A 12561-nucleotide genomic window follows, 5' to 3' on the forward strand; every position below is an offset into this window, starting at 1 on the left:
ATTGTAATGACAGAAGTTTGAGTGGCCCTTTATGGTTGAAATGTTCTCAATTGGGCGGTTTTGTCATTACTGATTTATATGTTTTTTCACCACTTATTAGAAAAATGTGCAGAACTATACATTTAAAACATGTACTACCAGGTGGAGCTGTATTATACAATGGATATAGTTTAATTATTGTATATTACAATTTAATTATATAATCAGGAAGGTGAATCAAAGAACTTATGCATGCTCCTAAAAATGTTCGCAAGGGACCTATGCTTTGAAAACAGCCCAAAGGTAAACTTAATCCGCCACTGGCCAGATGCATTTTCTTTGAATGTGGGTTTCAATGCTGTTTCAGTGAATGTGAGTTTCAAAGGCAGAGAAGGTATAATGTTAAGTCTGTTTTCATTGAGACTATATTGCTTTGTTTAGATTTACCAAATGTCTGTCTAACTTTAGCAAATGTCCATCTGTGTTTGTGCTATAAAATTTGAAATACAAGTTTTAAATTAACTCCAAACATCTGTAATCATTGTAGAAGTAAAGCAGAACATAGTATGCACACTGAGAATTTTGAACAGTGTTTGTGGCAACTGGGGAGAATTAGCCAAGTAATGGGACACTGAAATGGCTGAGTGGTGGTGGGGAGGCTGATTGGGTGGTTTGGGGGTTGATCCAAATGTAACGTATGTGTACTGCCGCCGATAGGGGTCCATCAAAATGTTTTTCTTTATAAAAAGGGGTCCTCCATCTTGCAAAGTTTTGGAACCACTGGTATAGAGGTCTTGTCTCCTGTACCCAAGGTATAGGGTTTGAGACCGAACCGGATAACTAACCTGTCATCCCTAATTAGGGCATCTCACACACACACACACACTCACAGACACACACACACACACACACACACACACACACACACACACACACACACACACACACACACACACACACACACACACATTGTTTGTTCATCCATGCTGTCTTCTGTGCAAGGTCAGTTGTTCATCCATTCAGGCAGCACTGATGAATGAAAGCAAGCAGTAAGTATGTTAACACCTTGTATTTAGAAGAAGCAAGCAAAAGCAAGATGAGTCGACACATGCAGGGATGCACAGATGCAGAGAGTGTTCTTAAAGAAGAATGCCCTTAAACAACACATGTAATTTTTTTTAAATTAAAAAAGTAAATGTTGTTACAGCCCCTGGCCAGCAGGCTCCCTCCCAGCCATTGGGCCCTAGGCAACTGCCTAGGTCTCCTAGTGCTGGATCCCGCTCTGATTTAGTGGCTATAAGTAGGTAAAGTGCCAGTAGAATGTGGTTGGCGAGAGAAGAAATTTCAGTAAGCAGAAAAGCTACTGAAGATCAAAATAGGAAGAAGTCCTTCAGTGGAACCTGATCCAATGAAACAGCTATAAAAGAGGCAAGCAGAAAATGGCATTTCTTTTGTAATGTAAGAAGAGGTATGATTCAGTGAAACAATAAACAAATAAAATGCACAAATTGTGCTGATACAGAAACAATATGAATGAAGAAGTAAAAAAAAATGCAACAGTCAAAAAGTCCACAGAAACAGGAAATAATATCTAGAAATGCAGTTCATTTCAAGATGAAAGCATCCAGGCTCAAGCTGTCAGGTAATAACCTCTCTTTCTTCAGGTAAAATGCAAATACCTCAAAAGCTTTAAAACAGACACCTCTTACATTCAGAAATGGTGACTTTGCTATACATTTGATAGGTGACCAAGGTCGCATACTAATCCCTGCACTAACTGCAAACATTATAACTGGAAAATGTTTGTGACTGATGCACTAATTAGAACATGACTAATCAAACACACTTTGCAGTTATGGTTTATGTATGTAAAAGGTTGCTCAGTACTGAAATGGTACTCCAAATGCCCAGTGCCAATATACACATACAAAAAATAAGATTGCAACTGCTGGAGAAAACGAATCTTGAACATCACTCTTCTCCTTTAAACTTCCTTTTTTATATGCTAACTCCAAGATTGCCATACCTTAGAAAAAAGTGAATATTCTGAGATATGACCATCTTGGACTTGGCATATGTATGTCCATTTTTTTTGGTCATTTCGTCTCCATGTTTCAGGTCTCACCCTAGTAGGTCCTGACATTTCAATTGATTACCTAAAAGGTACCTCCTTTATGCTTTTTTCTTCTGTGCAGTACTGACTCAATGGCACCTGTACTTGCACCCAGTCAGCCTAGTCATTCTGTGAGGTAATAGCTGTGCATCCCCAGGCTATGAGAGAGCCCTATGACTCATTCACTTCTGCCCAGTTATCCCAATCAGCCCACTTCTTCTCTAACATGGATAGTTTGACTGTAGGGAGCAGGCCAACTTGCTGATCCTATGGAACATCCTCACTGGAGCTCTACAGGGCCCACTATAGCTGATTGTCACAAGGAGCAGGACACCACACACTCCCTTGGCTGTGTGCATGTACCTATAGATAATGTACGCTCATAGGTTTATGCTCCACAGGTGCAACACCTACTGCTCTCACAAGGTTTTACCCAAGTGGCAAGCCAGAGCAACTGTCTCCCCCCAGGTAGGCAAAGCACCAGAGACCACTCATTCCTGTTCACCCCAGCCAGCTCCATCATATGCCTGAGCAACTAACTGATCTCAAATCACCTGGACTGTAGTCAGGTCATTATCCTTTTATCCCCCCTGACCTGGACAGACTTATTTATGCTCTTATGATTTTGCTGTATCTGTAGTTTGCCTGTGAATGGATTCTTTGAACTTGGAATAAAGTACATTTCTTGATTTTATACCATGGTTCTATGATTGCTTCAGTTGGTGATAGAGCAGATGCAGCAGAGATAAGGGATAAGTACAAACTGGGAGACTGACAACAAAGCAGTAAAATGAAATACAAGCAGTATCCTAATGGGGCATTGAGTACAACATGTAGTACTGGACATTCATTAGCCATATTGCCGAAACACTTGATGTCCTTAAGAGGTCATTTGCATATATCCCATGGGCCTCTGTTATAGTAGGTTTAAGATATCATACAGTGAAAACTCTAGCTTCACTAGGTTTTTCCTGTATTTTTTACTAATTGGTTTGTCTGTGTGACCTTTGTAGGGTGGAAGGTTGACATAATGATTAAGCTGTTTACCTTACAGACACAAGGTACAGGGTCTGATTCTCACATGGGGTAATTGGCTAGGCTTAAGCCCACAAGAACAGTTAGCCTAGTATGAACCTATAAGCAGCTACATGGATTATGTAAGTGTTGTAAAATACCAAAATTACCATGTTTTAGTAATTACAACATTATTTGGGGAACTATTTCCAAATAACTGTTAAAGATGTATGAAAAAAAGTATTGCATAAGAAAGATGATGCAAAAATAAGAAATAAATACAAAATTGTCATACTATTCAACGTAAGTGCTGACTGAGTACAGCAATGTAATAATAAAAAAGTGAAATTAAATAATAATGTAACAAACATAAATATGAGTAACAATAACCAAATGTCCAACACAGATCACAAATCCGGATCTTCACGAAGTGTGACAGGGACCTCTGCCGATAATCAAAAAAAAAAAAAAAATTCCAGAGTTCGAAGAGTACAGAAAATGGTAGTGGTAGTCAGTATCTGTGAACAAGTTGCATACCCACAGTTAGCCATACTCTGAGTCAGTTCCATAGCAGTCCATAATAAGAACGATACAGATGAAGCAATCAAAGCCAAAGGATCCTTCAGTATGGAAAAGGCTGCAGCAACAAAATAGCACATCCATAGCCTGTAAAGCAATAAACACACACAGTCAAAATGAAGTCCATTACAACAAAGAAACAAAATGAAATAAGGAGTAACAGAAAGTCATGGTCCCAGCAGATCAGAGAACTAAAATGCTAGTACAGGTCTTTACCGTCTGCCAGGTTAGTAAACTACCAATCTGCAGATCTGAGAATGGCAGCAGTTTTAAGAATAGAGACATGCTTCCAATCTGTTGAAAAAGAAATACCAACATCAACAGCAAACAAATGGCAAAGCTGGTTAACAACAATGCAGTCCACTGACATAGAAATGCCATCAACATAACGATAATAAGCTGGCTGATGGCAAAACTACAAACGATCAAGAGACCAAACCTAATAATACTCTCAGAAAGTAAAAATGCCAACAGGACATCGATGGCTACATCAACAGTAGAGTTAGCTGACAGTCCTCTGACACTCCAGTGGAGGAATGCCATGAGAAACAACAAAAGCATCTGCTAAATGGTACAAGAAATACTCAGGATACTGGGTGTGTACCAGCAGAAAAAACAGAACATTAATGGATAGACATTCTCCTAGATTGCCAGCTGCTGCCATCTTGGACCTTGCAATCCTAGATCCTAGTAAACTAAGGAAAAAGCACCAAAACAATTTTTGGTGGAGTTAAAGATAAGAATCTTGGGGTGAATTTTGCATGGGATACATTAATTTAGACTTAAAAGTCACATACATTATCAGGTTTCATATCAATCAGCGGAAAGACTGAATTGTTTTAAAGATAGTACCACTGAGGGAAAGCATCATAGTACAGTCCCTGTGTATCTTTCTCTCACTGACATTAATGTTGATGAATGCTAGCTGTCATCAGACTGCACAAAAGCTGCAAGAGTGCATCATTTATACGTTCATGCTTGTTCAAAAAAATGTAATGTTGTTTATAAACTGTCAAGAAACCTGTATTTAAACATGCAATAGAATACCTTTTAGAAGCATACAATGCTTGGCTCTCTATGAAACTCAAGAGATAATTATAACTTCTCACACAAAATGGCATTCTATTTTATAATCTTTGTATACAATGGATACTAAAACTGTCTCATGTAGTTGTTTGTTCATAGGTTCATAAGTTCATAGGTGTGTGCTAGGCTAATGGCCCTGGAGCCCTTACAAGCCTAGCCCATAGAAGTGTCTTGGCATCATGATGCCCGACGTTAGTTTCCAGTGTCTCTGTTAAGTAGAGCCACTGGACTGATCCCCAGGGTTCATAGGTAGGTACTAGGCTATCGGCCCAAGGGCCTACATAAGCCTAGCCAAAAAGGTTCCCTGGCTTACGCCACCCAAGAAAGTTATTTTCCTGTGCCACTGTTGAGCAGAGACACAGAAGTGATCCTCGGGGTGTATTTCCTATTTCCCATCCACTCATCAAGATTTTTCTTGAAAAGTGCTAATGAGGAACTTTGCTTGACATAGATGGGTAGCCTGTTCCAGTGTATGGGAAGTCTCTGGGACAGGAATCTATCCCTCCAGCATGTCCTGTTTATTGTGGTGACAAGGTTTAGGTCCTCTAGAGCATGTAGCTCTGAGGGAGTGGGATTTCTTTAGGTGTAGCATGTCCAACAGCTCTGGGTTTGACATAGCTTTATATGTTAGGCAGAGATCACCTCGGAGTAGGCGATATACTACGGAGTAAAGTTGGAGTTTTTTGAGGTGGTCAGTGTAGGGCATTTGTTTGAGGCCAGTAATCCTCTTTGTGAGGTACTTCTGTGGCCTTTCCAGCTGCTGCAGATGTCTTGTGAGGTACATTCCAAAAGGGGCATTGTACTCTGTAATGGGTCTAATGAGTGTCGAGTAGAGGGGAACAATGACCTCTTTTTTCCTGCATGAGAACCCTTTTATGATGAGGTGTGCCATGTAGAAGGACTTCCTGACTACTGTGGCGATGTGACTATCAAAGGAGAGACTACTGTCCACCTGGGTCCCAAGGTCTCTTATCACGCATTCGGTGTTAAGTAGATTGCTGCCTATACAGAGTTTTTACCAAAGGGGATAACACTGCACTTTTTGGCATTGAGCTTGAGGCCATGGCTCTAACACCAACACCAGGCATCTGTCTCAGCGAGACCCTTCTATAGGATGTCCACATCATTTGGGGACTTGACCAAATGTCAATTTGGGTGAACTTTCTTATTACCCATCCACTCATCAAGATTTCTCTTGAAGAGGGACAGTGAGGTGCTCTGCTTGACATGTATGGGAAGTCTATTCCAGAGCATGGGCAGTCTCTGGGTGAGGAACCTATCCCTCCAGAATGTTCTGCTGATTGTGGTAATGAGGTTGAGGTCTCTGGAGCGTGTGGTGTGGAGGTACTGGGATTTCTTTAGATGTAGCATTTCTAACAGAGCTGGGTCAGAAATGGCTTTGTAAGTCAAGCAGAGATCACCTCTAAGTAGGTGATATGAGGCATAGAGTAGCTGGAGTCTTTTGAGTCTGTCCGTGTAGGACATGTGTTTAATGCCTAGGATACTCTTCATGAGGTACTTATGTGGCCTCCCCAGCTGTTGCAGGTGTCTAGTGAGGTACATGCCAAATGGGGCATTATACTCGATAACTGGTCTAATGAGGGAAGAGTAGAGCGGGACGATGACCTCTTTCTTCCTGGATACAAAACCCTTGGTAATGAGATGTGCCATGTAGAAGGACTTTCTGATCAGAACAGCACTGTGGGTGGTCAAAGGAGAGGTTGCTATCAACCTGCATCCCCAGATCTCTTATACCTCTTCAGTGTTCAGTGGGTTCCCATTGATGTGGTAGTCAGTAGGAACTGAGTTTTTACCAAAGTGGATGACGACACATTTTTTTGGCATTAAGCTTAAGGCCATGATTTCGACACCAGTCACTGGTCTCAGTGAGGCCTTTCTGTAGCATGTCTACATCACTTGGGGAGTTAATAATGGCTACCAGCTTCCAGTTGTCTGCAAACTTAGTCAGCCAGAGTCCCTTTGTGTTGGCCTGGACTTCTGAGAAGTAGATGCCAAACAGAAGAGGACCCAGGACCAATCCTTGTGAGACTCCACTCGTGACTGGTCAGCAGTCTGACTTGGAGTTTGCTACTTTCACACTATGTGTTCTATCTGTGAGCCAATTTGCAACCCACCTAGTAATATAGGGGTTGATGCCTAGTTTGGTGAGTTTATCAATAATTCCTGAGTGAGGAATGGTATCAAATCTTTATTTCAGAATTCTTCCTCTGTCACTGATAGGAGCAGTAAAAATAAAGATACGGTCATTCAAGTACTGCAGAAATTATGCTCAAATAAGCTGTTTATACATGCACAGAAGATAATACTTTGTCCTCTAAAGAAAACTGAAGGAAAATCAGCTGAGAAATGACTCATTGAAAGCTGTTTGCTGAATGCTCAGTCACTGAAGGCTGGTTGTGTGGTTGGAGACCACAAATCACAAACATTTGTAAAAGTCTCCCCCCAGCAAACACGCACGTGCACACACACACACACACACACACACACACACACACACACACACACACACACACACACACACACACACACACACACACACACACACACACACACACATTTATCAAGGAAAGTAATTCAGAGAACAGTATGAGGTAAGGTGAAAGCAGCTAGTTAGCTGGAAAGAGGAAAAATTTACCAGCTTTCCAAGTTATTGATCTGCAGAGTTAAAAATTAGTAATTGCAGTGCTGTTGTTCATACACAGGATAGTTCCTCAAAACTTCCAGAATTCACTGTAGATAAAATCCTTGTAGAGTGTTGATCCCTCAACATAAAATATTTATATAATTAAACTATGTGAGTGGGTACTACATATAACATATACTATTTATGTACAATTTAGCATATGGGGCATCCAGCAAATACGCTGATGATTGCAAAACGTGTAACGTATTACTTCAATAAAAATACTGAAGCTCTGCAAGATGTGCTATAAGAATACATACTTTTTGCAGCTGTAATGATCTCATATTTTAATGTCAGTAAATATAGCATCATGAGAATTGGCAAAAAGGACACAAAAATGAGATGACAACATAAATGGTTAAGTCATAAAAATGGCACCATCATAAAAGTAGCAGGGAGAATGGTAGACAGCAAACTTTGAACACTATATAGGTGCCAAAGTCATGAAAGCATACAGTAGTCCATCTAATTCTAAAGGGTATATTTAGTCATCCGAGGGCAAGCACTGTAAAATTTTAAACTTCATGCTTCCAACATACCATTGTAAACAATATGGTTTTCTGTATCCCTTGGACAAGCAACCTGAAGCAACTTGAAAAATTAAAATGATTCCTTACAACAATAATCATACCAAGATCATGGAAGAAATAAACTATTCAGAAAGGTTTCAGGAACTATCATTACCTTCTGTTTCTTATATGTAACTTAAGGGTGATCTCTGTTTAGTTTATTAATTGATGTCTGAGTCATTTCTGTTTTAAAACTTTATGTCTGACTGACCCTACTAGGGAAGGTGCAACCAGAATGGGGAACCAAATGCTAAAAGTAAATATCGATAAAGCGACAGATGCAGTACATAACACTTTCAAAACTGAAATGGAACATACCAAAAGGGGGTTGTAGCATACCTCTCAACTGTACAGATTTGTAGCACTCAAGTTTCTTGAAATCCAGTAGGCCTTAACTTTAATAACTGAACACATGAAAGATTTGTAATACATTAACTATTAAGTCTGGGAAATACACTGCTCATCATTATGCTTGCTTATCATGTCTCTTCTCTGATACCCTTTGGTAAATGTAACCCTAGCAGACAGAGAGCAGAGAGGTAAACTAGAGAAAGACGACTCTCCATGGCAACTAATGAGGGGCAGCTTCCTTCCTTCCACCAGATCCATACCTTGCTAATTTAGTGCTCAGTGCCACTCCCTGATCTGGGGTCCCTCAAAGGTCTGTTTCCTGATCTGATGCTCTTAACTAATCTACTTTAACAAAGAAAAAAGAAAGGGACACTAAAACTATAGCAACCTGCTAGCTAAAATGTAGGCTATCTACACTTCAGCCCTGGCCTCAAAAGCATTATTGGCTATACTACCAGCAGATTGTCAGCTGCCAATCGCATGTCCTAACACCCTAACACCTTGCACCCAGTACAACTGCCCCTTCATCCCACCCTAACTATGCTTCTGATGGCCACTACCTCTTGAGAGGTTCAGATTGTGGACCTCTGGATCTTGAGAGGATTCAAATGAGGAGTCTCTAAGGATCTACATATGAGCAATGAGATTAGTCTGAAAAGGCATCCTTACTTGGAAGAAGAGTTGAGAAAAGGAGAAAAAAAGCATCTAAGGCCTGAAGCCTGAAGTGGGAAGAAGTCCTGAATGTGAGTTTTGAAAAGAGAAAGCTAGATGTGAGTACTGTATACACTCTGAAAAGTCGCTTGTTACTAAATAGGATTTATTAGAAGCTAAGGTGGGGCAAAGGGCATGGCTGCCTTGGATGTAAGCTGCTAATGGAAACAGCATTCATTTAAGAAGCCACAGTAGGTATTGCATTTCCACAAGGTTAGCTGCAGCAAGGAGTCAAGGAGCTTGGATAAGTTGCTGGTTCAGAATTACTTTGTTTGTTGGTCTTCATTTGTCAACATCAGTTTAAAGAGGTGCCAGTCTGGGAACTGCCCAGGGTACCAGATGACCCAGTGCTATGGCTCTGGGATTCTAGGGTTTATTACAGTGCAATGCAGGGCCACATAGAGAAGGCTATCAGCCCCAACTACCCTTGTGGATTACCTACTAGTAAGTTACTGTTTATGACTTTTTTACAGACTGTGGTTTGAGTTAATTACTGTCTTTTGCTCTTAGGAAACTACAATTAAGACAAGCTTTGGATTTTTTCTGTTTCATTGCGTTGTTCTTCAAAACTGTATTTGTGTTGGCGGAATGAAGCACTTCTTAGTTAACTTTTGTTAAAGGATAATAAACATTCATGTGCTGGTACAACCTGAAGCCCAAACCTCTAGTTTATTTAATGTTTAAAAGCATAATTTATTGAGCTAATTCTGCTTTAACTATTACATATTTCATCAAAGCCTGTTTGGTTGTACTTGACAGAGCAACAAAGCTCCAGATAAAAGGCTTTCAAATTGGGAGAAAAGCCCCCCACCCCATTTAGCTAAGTTAAGTACTTTAGTAGTTAGGGACGTCGGGAGGCATACACACTGTATTGATTTCACTACTTCTTTAGAAGAGAGGGGGTAGCTTTTTTAATTAAAAAAAAAACAGCGTTGGCTCCTTTAAGTTACATTTCATGGCTACATACCAGCCAGTTGGAAGTTCACATCATCACGTCATGTCCGGCTGGCTGGCTGCAAGTGGGAAATGTGCATAGCTGGCTGCAAGTGGGAAATGTACATAGCTAATCGCAAATGGATTATTGTTGTGGTGATCACAAGTGGATTATTGTTGTGGTGATCGCAAATGGATTACTGTTGTGGTGATTGCGAATGGATTATCATTGTGGTGAAGGTGATCATGAATGGATTATCATTGTGGTGAAGGCAATCGGCTGAACAGATTATCAGGTAAGGGGTTTGTTAAGGTGAACGGTGTGTGTTTGTGTGTATGCCCCCCACATAATACACCTGCTGGCTAGAGGTGTTCAGGCTCAAACCCTGTACCTTTGGTTCAGGGTAAGAAGACCCTAAAGTCCCTAACCACCACCATTTCTGAACTTTGTTGAGATTTGTTTTTCTAAGTTGTGAGCTATGGTGAGAAGTGAGAACTGAAGTTGTATTTCCCCCATTATTGCTTTTGTTGTTTGTCCAGGTTTTTTGTGCTAAGGTGTGAAGTGAGAACTGAATTTGTATTCCCTCATTATTGGCTTTGTTTGTCCAGGTTTTTTGTGCTAAGAGGTTGAGATCTATCTAAATGATAGCCATTAAGTTTCAGTCTTCCTATTTTTCAAACTGATTTAGCATAGTGGCATGTTGCACTGACTGTAGTGCATATGGTTCTGGGTTCAAGACATGCATGGTGGTAACACAGCATTTTATTCTAGCAACTTTCCAAAATTATACAAGCAATGTTTAAAATGTGTCCCTGGTTTTGGGGCTTTTGTCCCCCCCCCCTCATAAATGTTGTTTTTTTTCCAGATTTCATGTGCTGCAAAGTTCAGAGATACAGCTGAGTGTCGAGTACATTTTACAAGGAGCTGAGAGCTGCAGGGGAACTAAAGTTTAGTGCTGCTTATACTTACTCTGCTTGTACTGTTAATAGCACAACAGGTAGTGTACTTGCTCTTGATGCAGAAAGCTGTGGGTTCTTCTCCCACAGTAGGTAGATGCATTGCTGCTACTGTACTGTATTGTAAAGGGGGTTGGACACTGTAGTCCTTTTTGGCAAAGATGTCTAGAAGTAACTATGAACCTGTTATCAGTTTGCCATCCATTCCCTATTGCAATATTACTAGCGTATCATTTTTTTAATACAACATAGGCAATTTATTCCTCGAGGGCAACAGGCACTTTATTTGTAGATGAAACCATGAAATATAAAGTTGTTTGCTAGCAGCAGCCTCTTCATTAGTTACAGATTTCTTTAATGTGGAATTATGTAGATGGCTTTTACTAGTTCAGAGATTGTGCATATTTACTGATACTGGTGGACTGTAGAAGTTTGAGTAGACGTTTATGATGGAAATGTTCTGAACTGGGCTGTTTTGTCATTATTGGTGCATGCATTTTGTTTCATTGTTTACTGGAAAAATGTTCAAAACAATAAATTTAAAAGGCTGTCTAACAACTATACTGTATTGTACAAGGAATATAATTTAATACAATAAGGAAGGTGTATCAAAGAGCATGTGTATGTTTCATGTGCAAGGGGCCTATGATTTGAAAACAGCCCAAAGTTAATCTTTATCTGCCACTGGCAAAATGTATTTTCTTTGAATGGTGGGTTTCAATTCTGTTTCAATGAATGTGAGTTTCAAGGGCAGAGAAGTTTTAATGCTAAGTCTAGTTTCATTGTGAGACTGCATTGCTTTGTTTAGCAGATATTTATTGGTGTTTGTGCTGTAAAATGCAAAATAAAACTTTTCTGGCAAATCATTTAAGAATGAAGTCACTAAATAATGACCGACGTTAAGTTTCAGACGTCATAATCTTCAGAAAAATGCATGCTAAAGCAAAACCTGTTATTCTATCAACTGTCTTAAGTTTATATAAGATCAATTTTTAGTATTGTTTGTATGTTCCCCCAATATATTTGGCCTTGTCCAGATTTCCTGCATTGAGAGGTATGTGCAAATAAATCACTTTATAGAATTAGGAATATCCAAACCTCTCAACTGTCCCCAATTTTGGCTCAAAATGTTGTTCTCCCCTAATAATCCCTCCGCAAAATAGCAATTTTGGAAGAAAATATGGAGGGTTTACAATTATAAATAACTGTAATGATCAGAGTTATACATTACTTTTATTTCAGAAATGCATGTAGATTCTCTAATTTTGTCAGCTGCTCTAAGTTAACTGTGCTCATATTAAAATGGTGTCCCTTCTTTGACAGGTTCCCAGCTGTATTGTCTGGCAATGTTATATTTTTGCATCAAATGTTTGGTCCGTTTTTCATAAAATTGCAGTTTTCTGGCAAATTAGTGGCAAATCATTAAAGACTGAAGTTAGAAAATAATGGCAGACATTTGAGTTTCAGATTTCATACCTTTCAGAAAATTCGTACTAATGCAAGACCAACTACTATTCTATTATCTTTCTAAGTTTATAAGAGTAATATTTTAAAAAAAATGTCCT

The 12561-nt window shown here is 39.6% G+C and overlaps 1 protein-coding gene across 1 annotated transcript in view; it reads left to right on the forward strand.

Annotated features, from left to right (window-relative positions):
* Nucleotides 1–12561, forward strand: part of MATN2 (matrilin 2) — a 658816-nt gene that overhangs the window by 597558 nt on the left and 48697 nt on the right. The gene's annotated exons all lie outside the window — the stretch shown is intronic.

Source organism: Protopterus annectens, chromosome 3.part0 (assembly GCF_019279795.1).
Source record: "Protopterus annectens isolate FY-2018-M chromosome 3.part0, PAN1.0, whole genome shotgun sequence".
Classification (NCBI taxonomy): Eukaryota; Metazoa; Chordata; order Ceratodontiformes; family Protopteridae; genus Protopterus; species Protopterus annectens.